The following is a 12,583-nucleotide window of genomic DNA, read 5'->3' as shown; positions in this document are numbered from 1 at the left end:
ACAGTGAAAGCTACATTGCAGACACAGGCCAGAAAGAAAGAATCCCCCCTGCAGTCTGGGACTGTATCAGCGCTGCAAGTATACCGTACAATATGCATCCAACTTTCCATAAGGAGTGTCGGCAAAGCAGAATTCGCGCACGCAGCCAGATATACAGGAGAGACCCTGATACGAGGTACACCGATGCTGCCCGGTATATTAAACGAAACGCCTTTGCTCTAAGCATCAGGGATCACCAAGGCAAAGAACTTGCAGCTGTCACCATCCGAGCAAGAGCCCCCGAGATTGCAGAGGAAACGGCGATCGCTCTGGCAATAACAACTTGCCCTGAAGTAGCAGTAATCCTAACAGACTCCCAAGCAGCAGCTCGCAACTATCAAAAGGGACGCATATCAAAAACAGCACTCAAAATACTTAGAAATCACATCGCACGAGCCCCGCTCACCGACACCCGCCTCAATTGTGTTCCAGGCCATCCGGGCCTGACAGAAAATGAGGCGTCACACGCCGCTGCCCGCGAGCATACCAGCCGGGCTTTCCTGCCATCCCACACTAGGCCGGCCACCAACGTTGATGGCATCGCCCTAAAGTACTTGGAGCTTCTGCAACACCACCGACTCAGCAGAAGAACGTACGCGTCACCACACAAGAATCTGAGTAAAGAGGAAGAAGTCATATTGCACCGCCTACAGACAAACACCTACGTAAACGGAATAATCATACACATACCATATCCTACGCAGTACTCGTACACATGGCCCCATTGCGACGTCCCAGACACCATGGTCCAGGATTGCCCACTGCATGACACATCCGCACACCCTACCTCACAAGCTCCACAAGACGATTCCAAAGAAGGCCGCCCCATAGAAGCACAAGAGCGCCCCAACTCATCGCAGATCCATATGACAATTGAAACGTGGGAGGCCAAGCTTTCCTCTGATGACCTGGACAACCAACGCAGTCTCGTCGTCTGGGCCAAGGAGGCAGCCCAAGCCAGAGGGTTCTTGGAATAAGGAATCCTCCCACCTAGGGTGAACCGGGTTCTGACTCGGATTACCGTTTCAGAAAATAAAAGTTTAGTTCTGTCTCTCTCGTGCCCCTCGTTGTGGGGACCCAATCAAGTCACCGAGTCACCGAGTCAATCAAGTTACCTGATCATTCTCCGGCGCCAATCTCCTTGATCCAGGCCGTCGTCCGTCAAGAGTTGTCCAACGTCGGTCTGCAATCCATTCGTTCTGTACGCTCGGAACCTCTTTTCCCACACCCATCCCCACCGCGCTCTTACTCCTTTTACGGACAGCGCAAGCCCTCCGAATGGCGAACCGTGGACGACAAGCCGATCTGTTTTAACTACCGACGCATTGGACATGTCGCTGGCCACTGCCGCAGCCGCTGGACTTCTCCGACATTCATTCCTGATTACCACCCTCGCCCCTCTAGCGCGTCCTTTTCCTTCCCTCCTGCTATGCCCGCCTCATCATCTGACCCTGCGACACCTTCGACACGACCTCGCTACTCCCGCTCACCTTCTCCCTCCCGCCGCCAATCTCGCTCGCCCCCGTCACCCCGTGCTCCTTCTCCGACCTATTCGCCGCACCCCCGATCGGAAAACTAGACAGTGCAGCTTCTGGAGGTGAAGCTGCAATGACGACATTCGCACGAAATCGTCGCTTCACCTTACCCACGAACAAGAATCTTTTGGACGTTCTCGTCGACAATGTTCCTGTGTGCGCGTTGATTGACACCGGGGCGTAACACGTAACACGTAACAATATTATAGTTTTTCGTGTGCCGGAGAGCCCAAACGAGATGCACAAAGACATAGCAGACAAAGTAATTAAGGGGGTGTTTGGTGACCGCCTTTGTGTGACAGTGTCCTCAGTGGAAAGGATTCATAGGCTCGACCAAAAGCAGGCAAACCGAGATAGACCCCCCCATTATCCTCAAGCTATATAACAACAATGCGAAAATGGCCATTTTTAAGAACTGCAAGAAACTTAAGGATACGAAGATAACACTATCTGATGACTGCCCAAAAGAAACTGTGCAGAAACGAAGGCTACTTTGACGTTCAGCGCAGTCTGATCGGCAGTCTGGCGCAAGGATAAAACTCGTGCATGATAAACTATTTATCGGCGACGTCACGTATACATGGGACTTGACGGCAAATAGACGAGCTGAAGCACGCACTAACCGCCACTCTGGGCCGCATGAGTGTTCGTGACCACAGAAGCTCCAAGAAATAAGGCTACTAAATATAAATGCACGAAGCATTGTTAACAAGCACGAACCATTCGAATGCCTGACTTTAATACATGACCCTCAGGTGGTTCGCATCACAGAGACGTGGTTACAACGCGACATTAAAAATGAACTTTTCCCTAATTCCTTTCATGTCATACGTAATGACAGGACAACAAGGGGCGGTGGCGTTGCCTTCTTAATCAAGAACTCAATTAGGTACGAACCACTTCCCGTCATTGAGGATCACGAGAGCATATGATGCAAATTTTGATGTATAGATTCGTTTTAATAATTGGTGTTATTTATTGTGCCGCTGGCAGTTCCTCAGAGTTTCTTCAGAAGCTTGATGATTACATTGTAAGCATAAATAACAAACGTAGTAGGTTAATACTAATGGGCGATTTTAACCTGCCTGGTGTTGATTGGAACGCACGCATATCAGGTACTGTTGATAGACTACACGCGGACTGTATGCTGGAAATAATGGCAAAACATAATCTAATTCAAGTGGTAAATGAACCAGCGCGAATGCAGGGCCAATGCCACTCGATACTTAACCTGGTATTTTTATCGGATGACAGCTTTAATTGCCAAATCAGTGTAGAAAATGGAATATCGGACCACAAAACCATAGCAGCCATTCTTAGGGTAGACGATAAGGGTTTTGCCAAACATTGTAACACGCATGTGCTAAATTTTCAAAGGGCAGATGACACATCAATCCTCGATCATCTAGAGCTAGCTCTTGACACGATACCGCAGGAAAATGATGTGCAGCGTCTTTGGGCATATTTTAAGTCAACAGTTTCATATTCTATATCGCACTTTGTAACTGTCAGACGAAAACGCGTAGGAAAGGCAAACCCGTGGATCACTAGAACTATTATTCACTTGAAACGCCGACTACGGCGCGCCCGGCAGGCAACGCCAAGAAACCCTGACACGATATCTGTTCTTAGCGCGCAGGTTCGAACTGAATTAAAGACAGCCAGGGCAACTTTCTTTTCAACTACTTTGACCAATTACATGCTCAATAGTCCGGACAGATTCTGGAGATACCTGACCGGTTCAGAACCAGCAATAACTGCAGTTCACGTGGACGATAGCATTTGCAGCAAGCCAGACCTCATGGCAAACGAATTGAATCACTTCTTCTGCTGAGTGTTCTCGCCTGGTCAAATCGACCCCCGATACGGGAATCATGGGACACCTGCGGAGACGAAATTCAAATTTCCAAGGAAGGAGTATTAGAGCTCCTATTGAAACTTAATTGTAAGAAGTCATCAGGGCCAGATGACATACCTAATGAATTTCTGAAAGAAGAAGCTCGACAGCTCGTGCACCTACGGATCAAGAACCAGCAGCGTACCGACAGCCGACACTACAACCTGCGACGACGCTTCTTCGAGTACCAGCCCGGCGACCGTGTTTGGGTATGGACCCCGATACCCCGACGAGGACTGATTGAGAAACTATTGCGACGCTATTTCGGACCCTACAAGGTCATTCGACGTATTGGCGCACTGGACTATGAGGTCGTGCCAGACGGAATTTCGCATTCACAGCGGCGCCGCGCACGATCTGAAGTGGTCCACGTGGTGCGCCTTAAACCCTTTTACGGACGCTGACGAACTTCCTTATTTTGTTGTTTTCTTTGCTCCGAGTGCTTTTCTTTATTACTTTCGTTTGTTTGCAGCATCGGGTTGATGCTTTTTAAGAGGGAGGTATTGACACGTGTACTTATATTTATCGGGCGACCATGTTTCGCCGCCTAACAAATCTTATCGCACAGCGCGGGACGCGCCTGCATGTATCCGAAGTTTCTGGAAAGTTATCGATGCTTCTATCCGCTGTCAGTTGTCACCGAACCTTGTGTTATCTGATTTCATCGCGTGACGCGAATGGTGTAGAACTTTGTGGAAGGCACACGGGTCCCAACGTTTAGTCTGGAACATTCGATGACTGCTGTATAAAAGCCGACGCGCTTGACCCAATGATCAGATTTTCGACGATCGCCGACTGTGTTCGCCGCTATCGTTGTGCTATAAGTGTAGCCTGCTTTGTGGGCACAGGTTCGCCCAATAAAATTTAGTTTTGTCGTTCACAGTATTGCTACTTTGTTCTTCAACGCCACCACCACGTGACACTATAGTGACTGGGTTGCAGAATTCCCAGAACAAAATTTTTGGGCATCATTAGACACCGGTACTTTACCTGATGATTGGCTAATGGGCAGGGTAGTGCCGATCTTCAAAGAAGGAGACAGATTCAGCGTGAAAAATTACCGTCCTAGTTCTATTACATGCACTGTTTGTAAATTGCTAGAACAGATCCTCTGCAAGTATATAACAGATTCCATGGAAACGAAAAAATGTTTTGTGCTAAACAACATGGATTTCGTAGGCGCCTCTCCACCGTGACCCAGCTGTTCGAGACAGTTCAATAATTTGCTTCAGCCACAAACAATAAAGAAGGCATAGATGTCATAGCCTTGAATTTTTCCAAGGCAATTTGACAGGGTTTGCCATTCAAAACTTGTGCGCAAGCATTATGACGCTGGTCTTAGTCAGAAAATCGTACGATGGGTTCAGGCTTATTTAAAGAATCGACAACAGTTCGTAGAAATTTCTAATGAGCGGTCATCAACATTGCCAGTTACGTCCGGCGTTCCACAGGGGTCGGTCTTGGGGCCGGTACTGTTTCTGATATGCAATAATGACATAGCCGTGAACATTAACCCACTGATTGAAGTACGACTATTTGCAGATGACTGTTTGGTGTTCTGCCGGGTAAAAAGCGCCAGTGACCAAATTTTATTCAATGAGTCATTGCAGATTATTAATGACTGGTGTACCATATGGGGATATGCAAATTAACTTTAAGAAGTCGGCTTGCATGACTGTATCAAATAAGAAGCTACCCGCGCTTTTTTCCTATGCTGTTGGCGATGATATAATAAAACGTACAAAAAAAATGAACTATCTTGGAATGACTATAACACATGATCTAAAATGAAACCGTCATTTGGCGATCACTTGTGGATCCGCACAGCGAAAGCTCGGCTTGTTAAAAAGGAAACTGAAGTTCGCCAGTTCTGATGTAAAACTAAGTGCAAACCGGACAATTGTTGGCCCTAGTCTAGAGTACGCCAGTATAGTCTGAGACCCATACCAGCAATACCTCATTAATAAACTAGAAAAAGTACAGCGTCTTGCTGCCAGGTTTATCTTTTCCTCCTACAATCGAACACAATCAGTTACAGAGTTACTTGATAGAGCTAACCTTCCGAAATTTGCTGAGTGCCGGAGGGTTGCTAGATTAAAATTCATGTTCCAATTACAAACCCAAAGCCTAGACGTGGATCCCAGCCCGTACTTGCCACCTCCTGGCAGAATATCACCAAGGATGAATCACAGCTATACTTTCATGCCTTATTCCTCCAGAGTTGATGCCTTTAAGCATCCTTTTTTGGTTAAAACAATTGTTGACTGGAACAAACCTAATTCTGAGGTTTTTGAAAATGTTGACTCTGTGGTTTCCTTTGAAAGGAATTTGGAAATGTTGCATTACTAATCGTAAATGTATATATGCCTTGTACTTATACAATTACTCATTAATTATTTCTGTGATTTTCTTTGAAACAAATTTGGAAATGTTTTACTAATCGTAAGTGTATGTATGCCTTGTACTTATATGCCTCGCATATAACCACTGATTAATTATTTCAGCATGCCACTATTTTGTTACAAGATTGTATTTCCCACCCTGTAACAGCCCGAAAAGGGCTCACAGTATGGACAAATAAAAAAGTAAATTAAAAAGTGCCACACAACCATGGCATATGTTTGCCAGTCTTTAGTTTCCTACGGTGCCACATAAACACTTAGCCAATAAATGTAGGGCAGTAGCTGCGTATGCAACCAGCATCATTCGGTGCTTCCCGTTGCATCAAAAAACACCTAATCATTTCAGATTGGGCACTCTTTCCTACAGCATGAATCATCAAGCGCATACTTGGCTTCCAGCGGTGACACCGAAACACCTAAGTACAATTTTTATTAAAATCCTACTGTCCAAGCTATTGTACCTAGAACATAGAGCATCATGTCTTTCTTGCGGCCTCAAAGATACGCCTAAATATTGGACCACTCTTGTATGACAGGAAGCCCTTACTTCCTCCTTTCCTTCTTGTGGTGCTACGGAAACACTCGGAGCGAAACTTAATTGACAGCTGTTCCCAAATCATGCCGCAGGAATGGGATTGTTTACTTTGAGCGGTGCAAGAAAACCGCGAATCTGGGACTATGCTTCCTGCACTAACTCAGCGCTTTTGACGGTGCAATAAATATTCATCGCCACCTATTAATGGAAATGTCCTCTTTGAATAGGCCGCCCACGATGCTTCGCTTCTAGAGCAGGCAGCTGGCTGCCGTTTACAGGAAATACCTATACAGAGCCTACAATTGAGCTCCCATAGGCGCTGAGTTATTCAATAACAAAAGATTTGTTTGCTTGAGCGTAACAGCTTACGGTCGTGGCAGTGCGGGCAACGTAGCACCATTGGAATGAGAAAGGATCTGAAAGAAACTGGCGTAATAAATAAAATTGGGTCGCTACTACTGTTTTCGACTTGCTGGAAACACCTTGTCGTGTGGCAAAAAAATAAACGCAATTTTGCGAGGTGCACAATCAAGTTTAGTGCACCGCGCCCAACCCGGACGGAGCCAACCTCGGAGAGTGCCGCCCATAGCGGACGGAACCAACTTCAGAGAGCGCCGCCAAACCCGAACGGAGCCAACTTTCAGAGAGTGCCGCCCATAGCGGACGGAACCAACTTCAGAGAGCGCCGCCACTCCCATAGTACAACTAGGGCCATGTTCATAAAGCTTGATTTTAACAACGGGTTTCTTGTCTAAATCACCCGTTACTTTCTCGCCCAGCCTCTGGATGATTCAATGGAATTTCTTCATGCGAGTCTCATCACTCGACTAAGTTGTACATGTTTGACGATGCATATGTGCCAAATATATATTATTCGACTACGCTTCTATGGGAATTCCATGCTCTTCTTGGTGTGATATTGTGTCTGTTATCTTCCATGCCAATATGGGATACTAGGTATGTGTCACTGGTGAATCTCTGCTATTGAATAGACAAGTAGGAATAAAGAACTTTGGTGATAGCGCATATGCAGCTCATCAGCTGTGCCTGGGTATGTATAAGATTAGACAATTTGAGCCGCTTGATATCTGTAAACGACCATGTCCCTCAAGAGACAAGTTGGATCATTTGGTACGTAGAACTCGCCATCTGATAATAGGTAGGTGAACATATTGACCAGTGCTTCAGTTTGAGTATGTCTTTGTACTAGATAACTCTCTACGGCCCAAAGTACCGTCTTGGAAGCTTCTCGGAAAGTCCACGACGGTGTATGGGTATAAAAACCGATACATTATCACCCAGACTATAGAAAACGGATCTGTGTAGAAGATCGTATCGTATGGCATCTTGCTCTTGATGAATGAAGATACGTACGCGGGCAATCTGTCTGGCTTCTTCGGTGCGCTGAGTAAAATCGTCAACGTCTGTAGGCCTGTCGTCAAACTCGTGCAGCTGCGTGGCATCTAGCGTCACTGCGGCTTCGCGACCATGGACCAAGCTGAACGGTGTCACTCCAGTAGTTTCTTGTCAAGCGGTATTGTGGGTGAAGGCTACGTAAGAAAAAATCTGATCCTCTCTTATGTTCCACGTCATCATACATACACGGCATGTCTGCGAACGTCTTATTAAGATTCTCGGTTATCCGTTCGTGTGCAGATGATAAGGGATTGTTTGTTTTCCTGTGACTTGTACCAATTAGTCTGAGAACAGAATCTTGGAGTTCGGCTGTAAAGGCAGTTCCCCTGTTTGTGATGACTACTTTTTGGTCGTCGCGCCTAAGGACGAAGTTTTCGATGAAAAAGAGAGCTGCTTCGGCTGCTCTGCCCCGCTGTGTAGCTAAGTACCACTTTTCAACGAACGTCTTTCGCGCCAACGCTTTTCAAATTTCCTCATGGATGCAATTGGATTCTTTAATGCACTTGAATTCATGAATGAACTTGAAAGCAATTAAATGTCTTCGGTGAATTTTCGTCAAATTTAGTCACTCAGTATGAACCTATTATGTCCGGTACGCACTGAATTAGCGAGGCAAGAATTCTCAGCGTTCTCGGCGCCCCATGCTTTTTGTTTCCGAGGCTACCCGCGCATGTCTTCGCTACGCTAGTAAATAAAGCAGAATGCAGAAACTTCACTGCTGTTGTCTGCGCAGGCGTCAGCATACCCGGAAGTTTCAGTTGGCATGCCCTATAAATTAATTTGTCTGGCCACGAAATCTTGAGTTGGCCCACACACAAATTCCAAGTAGGTCCACCCGCAAACTACAGTTCGCCCACCCCAAATTTCAATATGGCCCCCGTGCGAACTTCAAGTTGTATTGCACAGAAATTCCGGTTGGCCCACCTCAAAATATTGTTACGCCAACGAAGGATTAAGACTGGAGACTATTTACAACGTATATTTACAAAAGATAATGAAGCGCTGGCCAGTTAAGACGACAGTTCAAGAGCAAGAGAGCGTTCGACGTCTTTGTCGGTCATTGTGCAAAAAAGAAGTGAGGCGTGCAGACAGGACACAATTGTAGAGAAGTGGACAACACGTGTTGTCCACTTCTCTACAATTGTGTCCTGTCTGTACGCCTAACTTTTTTTTGCATAATGAATCCTTACCAACTAGCTCAGCTTTCTGTCGTTCTAATATTAAACGTTCACTGTCCCTTTGTCGGGGCGCCTGTGTGCATCGGCCACAGGAAATACGCAATATGCATGTATCATTACCCCCGGCGGAAGAAGCACCGTCACGGAGCGTCTAAATATTGGTGATAACCGGAGAGTAATATGGCTTGAGGCGTGCGGCATGCACAACGTCAGTGGAATTTGGTACAGATGAGGCACTGCTACTCACTGGGGCGATATCGTAGGTAACTTGAGTCACGGCCCGCAGCACTCGATATGGCCCTGTGTACTCAGACATCAGCTTTTTTTGACAGGCCCACGTGTCGAGTCGGGGACCATAGGAGTACTACAGATCCAGGAGAAAAGTGGACGTCTCTGTGTTGGCGATCGTACAAGCACCGATGCTTCTCATGGGACGTCAGGAGGCGAGCGCGGGCAATTTCGCGTGTTTGGGCTGCCGTGGTGACGGCGTCAAGTGTATACTCGCTGGTCTCTGCTGCTGCGGATGGGTGGTATGCATCCAGTGGCAATGTGGGTTCCCGGCCCAATAGCAGAAAAAATGGGGAATAACCAGCAGTGTCGTGACGAGAAGAATTATAAGCAAAAGTTACATAGGATAGGGCACGGTCCCAATCAGTATGGTCGGACGAGACGTACTTTGCAAACATATCTGTTAGGCTGCGACTCAGACGTTCAGTGAGATAATTGGTCTGTGGATCGTAAGACGTAGTCAGCTTGTGCTTGGTGGAGCAGGACTGCAGCATGTCGGCGGTGACTTGAGAAAGAAATGTCCGGCCACGGTGTGTGAGCAGTTGGTGTGGAGCACCATGCTCCAGAATCACGTCACGTACAAGAAAATCGGCGACATCTGCGGCGCAGCTTCTTGGAAGCGCTCTAGTTATGGCGCAGCGCGTGGCGCAATCTGTCGCCACAGCCACCCACTTGTTGCCAGATGTAGATAGAGGAAAAGGGTCAAGTAAGTTCAAGCCAACGCGAAAGAACGGCTCCGAAGGAATGTCGAGAAGTTCAAGGCTCCCGGCAGGTAGCGTCAATGGTGTCTTTCGGCGCTGGCATTTTTCGCACCCCGCAACATATTTCCGGATGAAGCGGGCAAGTCCGGCCCATAAGAAGCGTTGGCGAATCCGGTCGTAGGTGCGGGAGACGTCAAGGTGACCTGCCGTTGGTAAATCATGAAGTTCTTGGAGAACAGCTGATCGGAGGTGCCTAGGAATGACGAGGTGTAGGGCAGGACAGTCGGGGCGTACATTGTGGAGGTATAATACATCATCCCGGAGAACAAACAGGTGAAGAGAAGGCGAAGATTTCAAGCCATCAATGATGGCGCGCAAAGTGTCATCAAGGCGTTGCTGTTCAGCAACGTGTAGCAATTGAGACACGGAGAAAACGCAAGCGTCGGCATCGGGCTCAGGGTGGCGGGTGGTTCGTTCACTCGATAGCGTGATAAACAGTCTGCATCTTGATGTAATCGGCTCGACTTGTACACTACTGCATAGGAATATTATTACAGCTCCGCAGCCCAGCGACCCAGCTGGCCGGTAGGATCCTTGAGTGAGGAAAGCTGGCAGAGCGCGTGGTGGACCATGATTACAGACAAGTGCATGCTATGCCAGTACGGGCGGAATTCGGAAATCGCCCAGAAGAAAGCCAGGCATTCATGATCTGTAATCGTAAGTTGCGCTCCGCTTCTCTGAGGAGGCGGCTAGCGTACGCGATTACGCGATCTTTACCCTGTTGGCGCTGGGCTAAGCGGCTCCGATACCGTCACCACTGGCATCGGTACGCACGTCTGTAGAAGAGGACGGGTCCAAGTGGTCTACTATAGGTTGCGTGGTGAGAATGGAGGTGAGCTGGGCAAACACGGCAGTTTGAGCGGGGCCCCACATAAATGGCACGTCCTTCTCAGAAGATCAGTAAGAGATCGGGCAATCGATTCCAAGTCTTTAGCGAAGCGTCCGAAATAGGAGCCAAATCCTACAAAACTTCGGACGTCTTTAACAGATTGAGGTACAGGAAAAGACGTGACAACATGAATTTTCTCCGGGTCTGGTTAAAAACCGGAAGCGTCGACGAGGTGCCCAGCACTGTAATCTGCCGACGACCGAAGTGACATTTCGAGAAATTTAATTGGAGCCCAGACTCGCGGAAGACTTGAGCAACCGCTGATAAGCGCTCAAGGTGTGTCTCAACTGTAGGGGAAAATACAAGAACGGTCGTCTAGGTAGCAGAGGCATGTTGACCATTTTAACCCTTGAAGCAAAGAGTCCATCATGCGATCGAACGTTGCTGGGGCGTTGCATAGACCGAATGGCATAACTTTGAATTGATATAGACCATGAGGAGGGACGAACGCGGTCTTCTCTTGTCCTTTTTCATCCACAGAAATCTGCAATAACCAGACTGGAGGTCTATTCGTGAAAAGCATTTGGCACCGTGGAGACAATCGAGGGCGTCGTCAGTGCGAGGCAAGCGGTAGACGTCTTTCTTGGTAATGCGGTTCCGATCACGATAATCTAAGCAGAAACGCCATGTGCCATCTTTCTTTTTAACAAGCACCACGGGCAACGCCCAGGGGCTCGACGAAGATGCGACAATGCCTTTGGCAAGTACCTTGTTCACTTCATCTTGAATACCCTTACGCTGTGAAACAGAAACTCGATATTGCCGGCGACTAATAGGACTGGAATCACCAGTATTTATGTGATGCTTGACAATTGAAGTCTCGCCCAATTGGCGATGGCTGAGGTAGAAGATGTCATGGTGGGAAACCAAAAGGCGACATAAAGCAGCTGCTTTTTCAGGCAAGAGGTCCGCAGCATTCATGGGCCGAACTGTTCCATCAGGGCAAATAGCATCCTGTGGACATGGTGAAAAGTCGTAGACGTCTACGGAAAGCGTCGTGACGTAGTCATGTCCGATAGCACGGAGCGTCGCAACCGATATGTCTTTGGGTAGAACTTCCTTTGACAGGCCGAAATTAGCGACGGGGAGGCATGTCCGGTTATCGGCGATGGTGACGACGGAGGGGGGCTTAGTGATATTGCGCACCAAAATGACATCAGGAACAGGTGTGGCGATGTAATCACCATCGGGCACAGGGAAAGATGATACCAAATCGATGAAAGTCAATGCTTTTGGGCGGCAAGCGGACGAAAGCGGTCGTACTAAAGTTGTTTGGCAGTTCGGCACGAATATGCGCGAGTAAGGGAAGTTCCAGGCAAAGGGTACCGGCAGAACAGTCGATCAAAACTGAATGCGCCGTAAGAAAGTCGAGTCCTAGGATTAGGTGATGGGGACAATTGATGAGCACTGTAAATAGAACAGTAACGTTGCGGTCGATGATACTCATACTGGAAGTACACATTCCAGTGACTTCAACAGTGCTACCATCGGCGACGCGTACGGCTCGATTAGTAGGAGGCGTGAGATCCCTCCTCAGTCGACGACGAAGGTTACAACTCGTTATGGAAACCTGGGCTCTGGATCTATTACCGCCGTCAAAGGGACACCGTCGACGTGAACATCAACTAAGTTCTGGTTCGTTG

Source organism: Dermacentor andersoni, chromosome 4 (assembly GCF_023375885.2).
Source record: "Dermacentor andersoni chromosome 4, qqDerAnde1_hic_scaffold, whole genome shotgun sequence".
Classification (NCBI taxonomy): Eukaryota; Metazoa; Arthropoda; class Arachnida; order Ixodida; family Ixodidae; genus Dermacentor; species Dermacentor andersoni.
The sequence above is the reverse complement of the archived record's forward strand: the minus strand, read 5'-3'. Positions refer to the sequence as shown.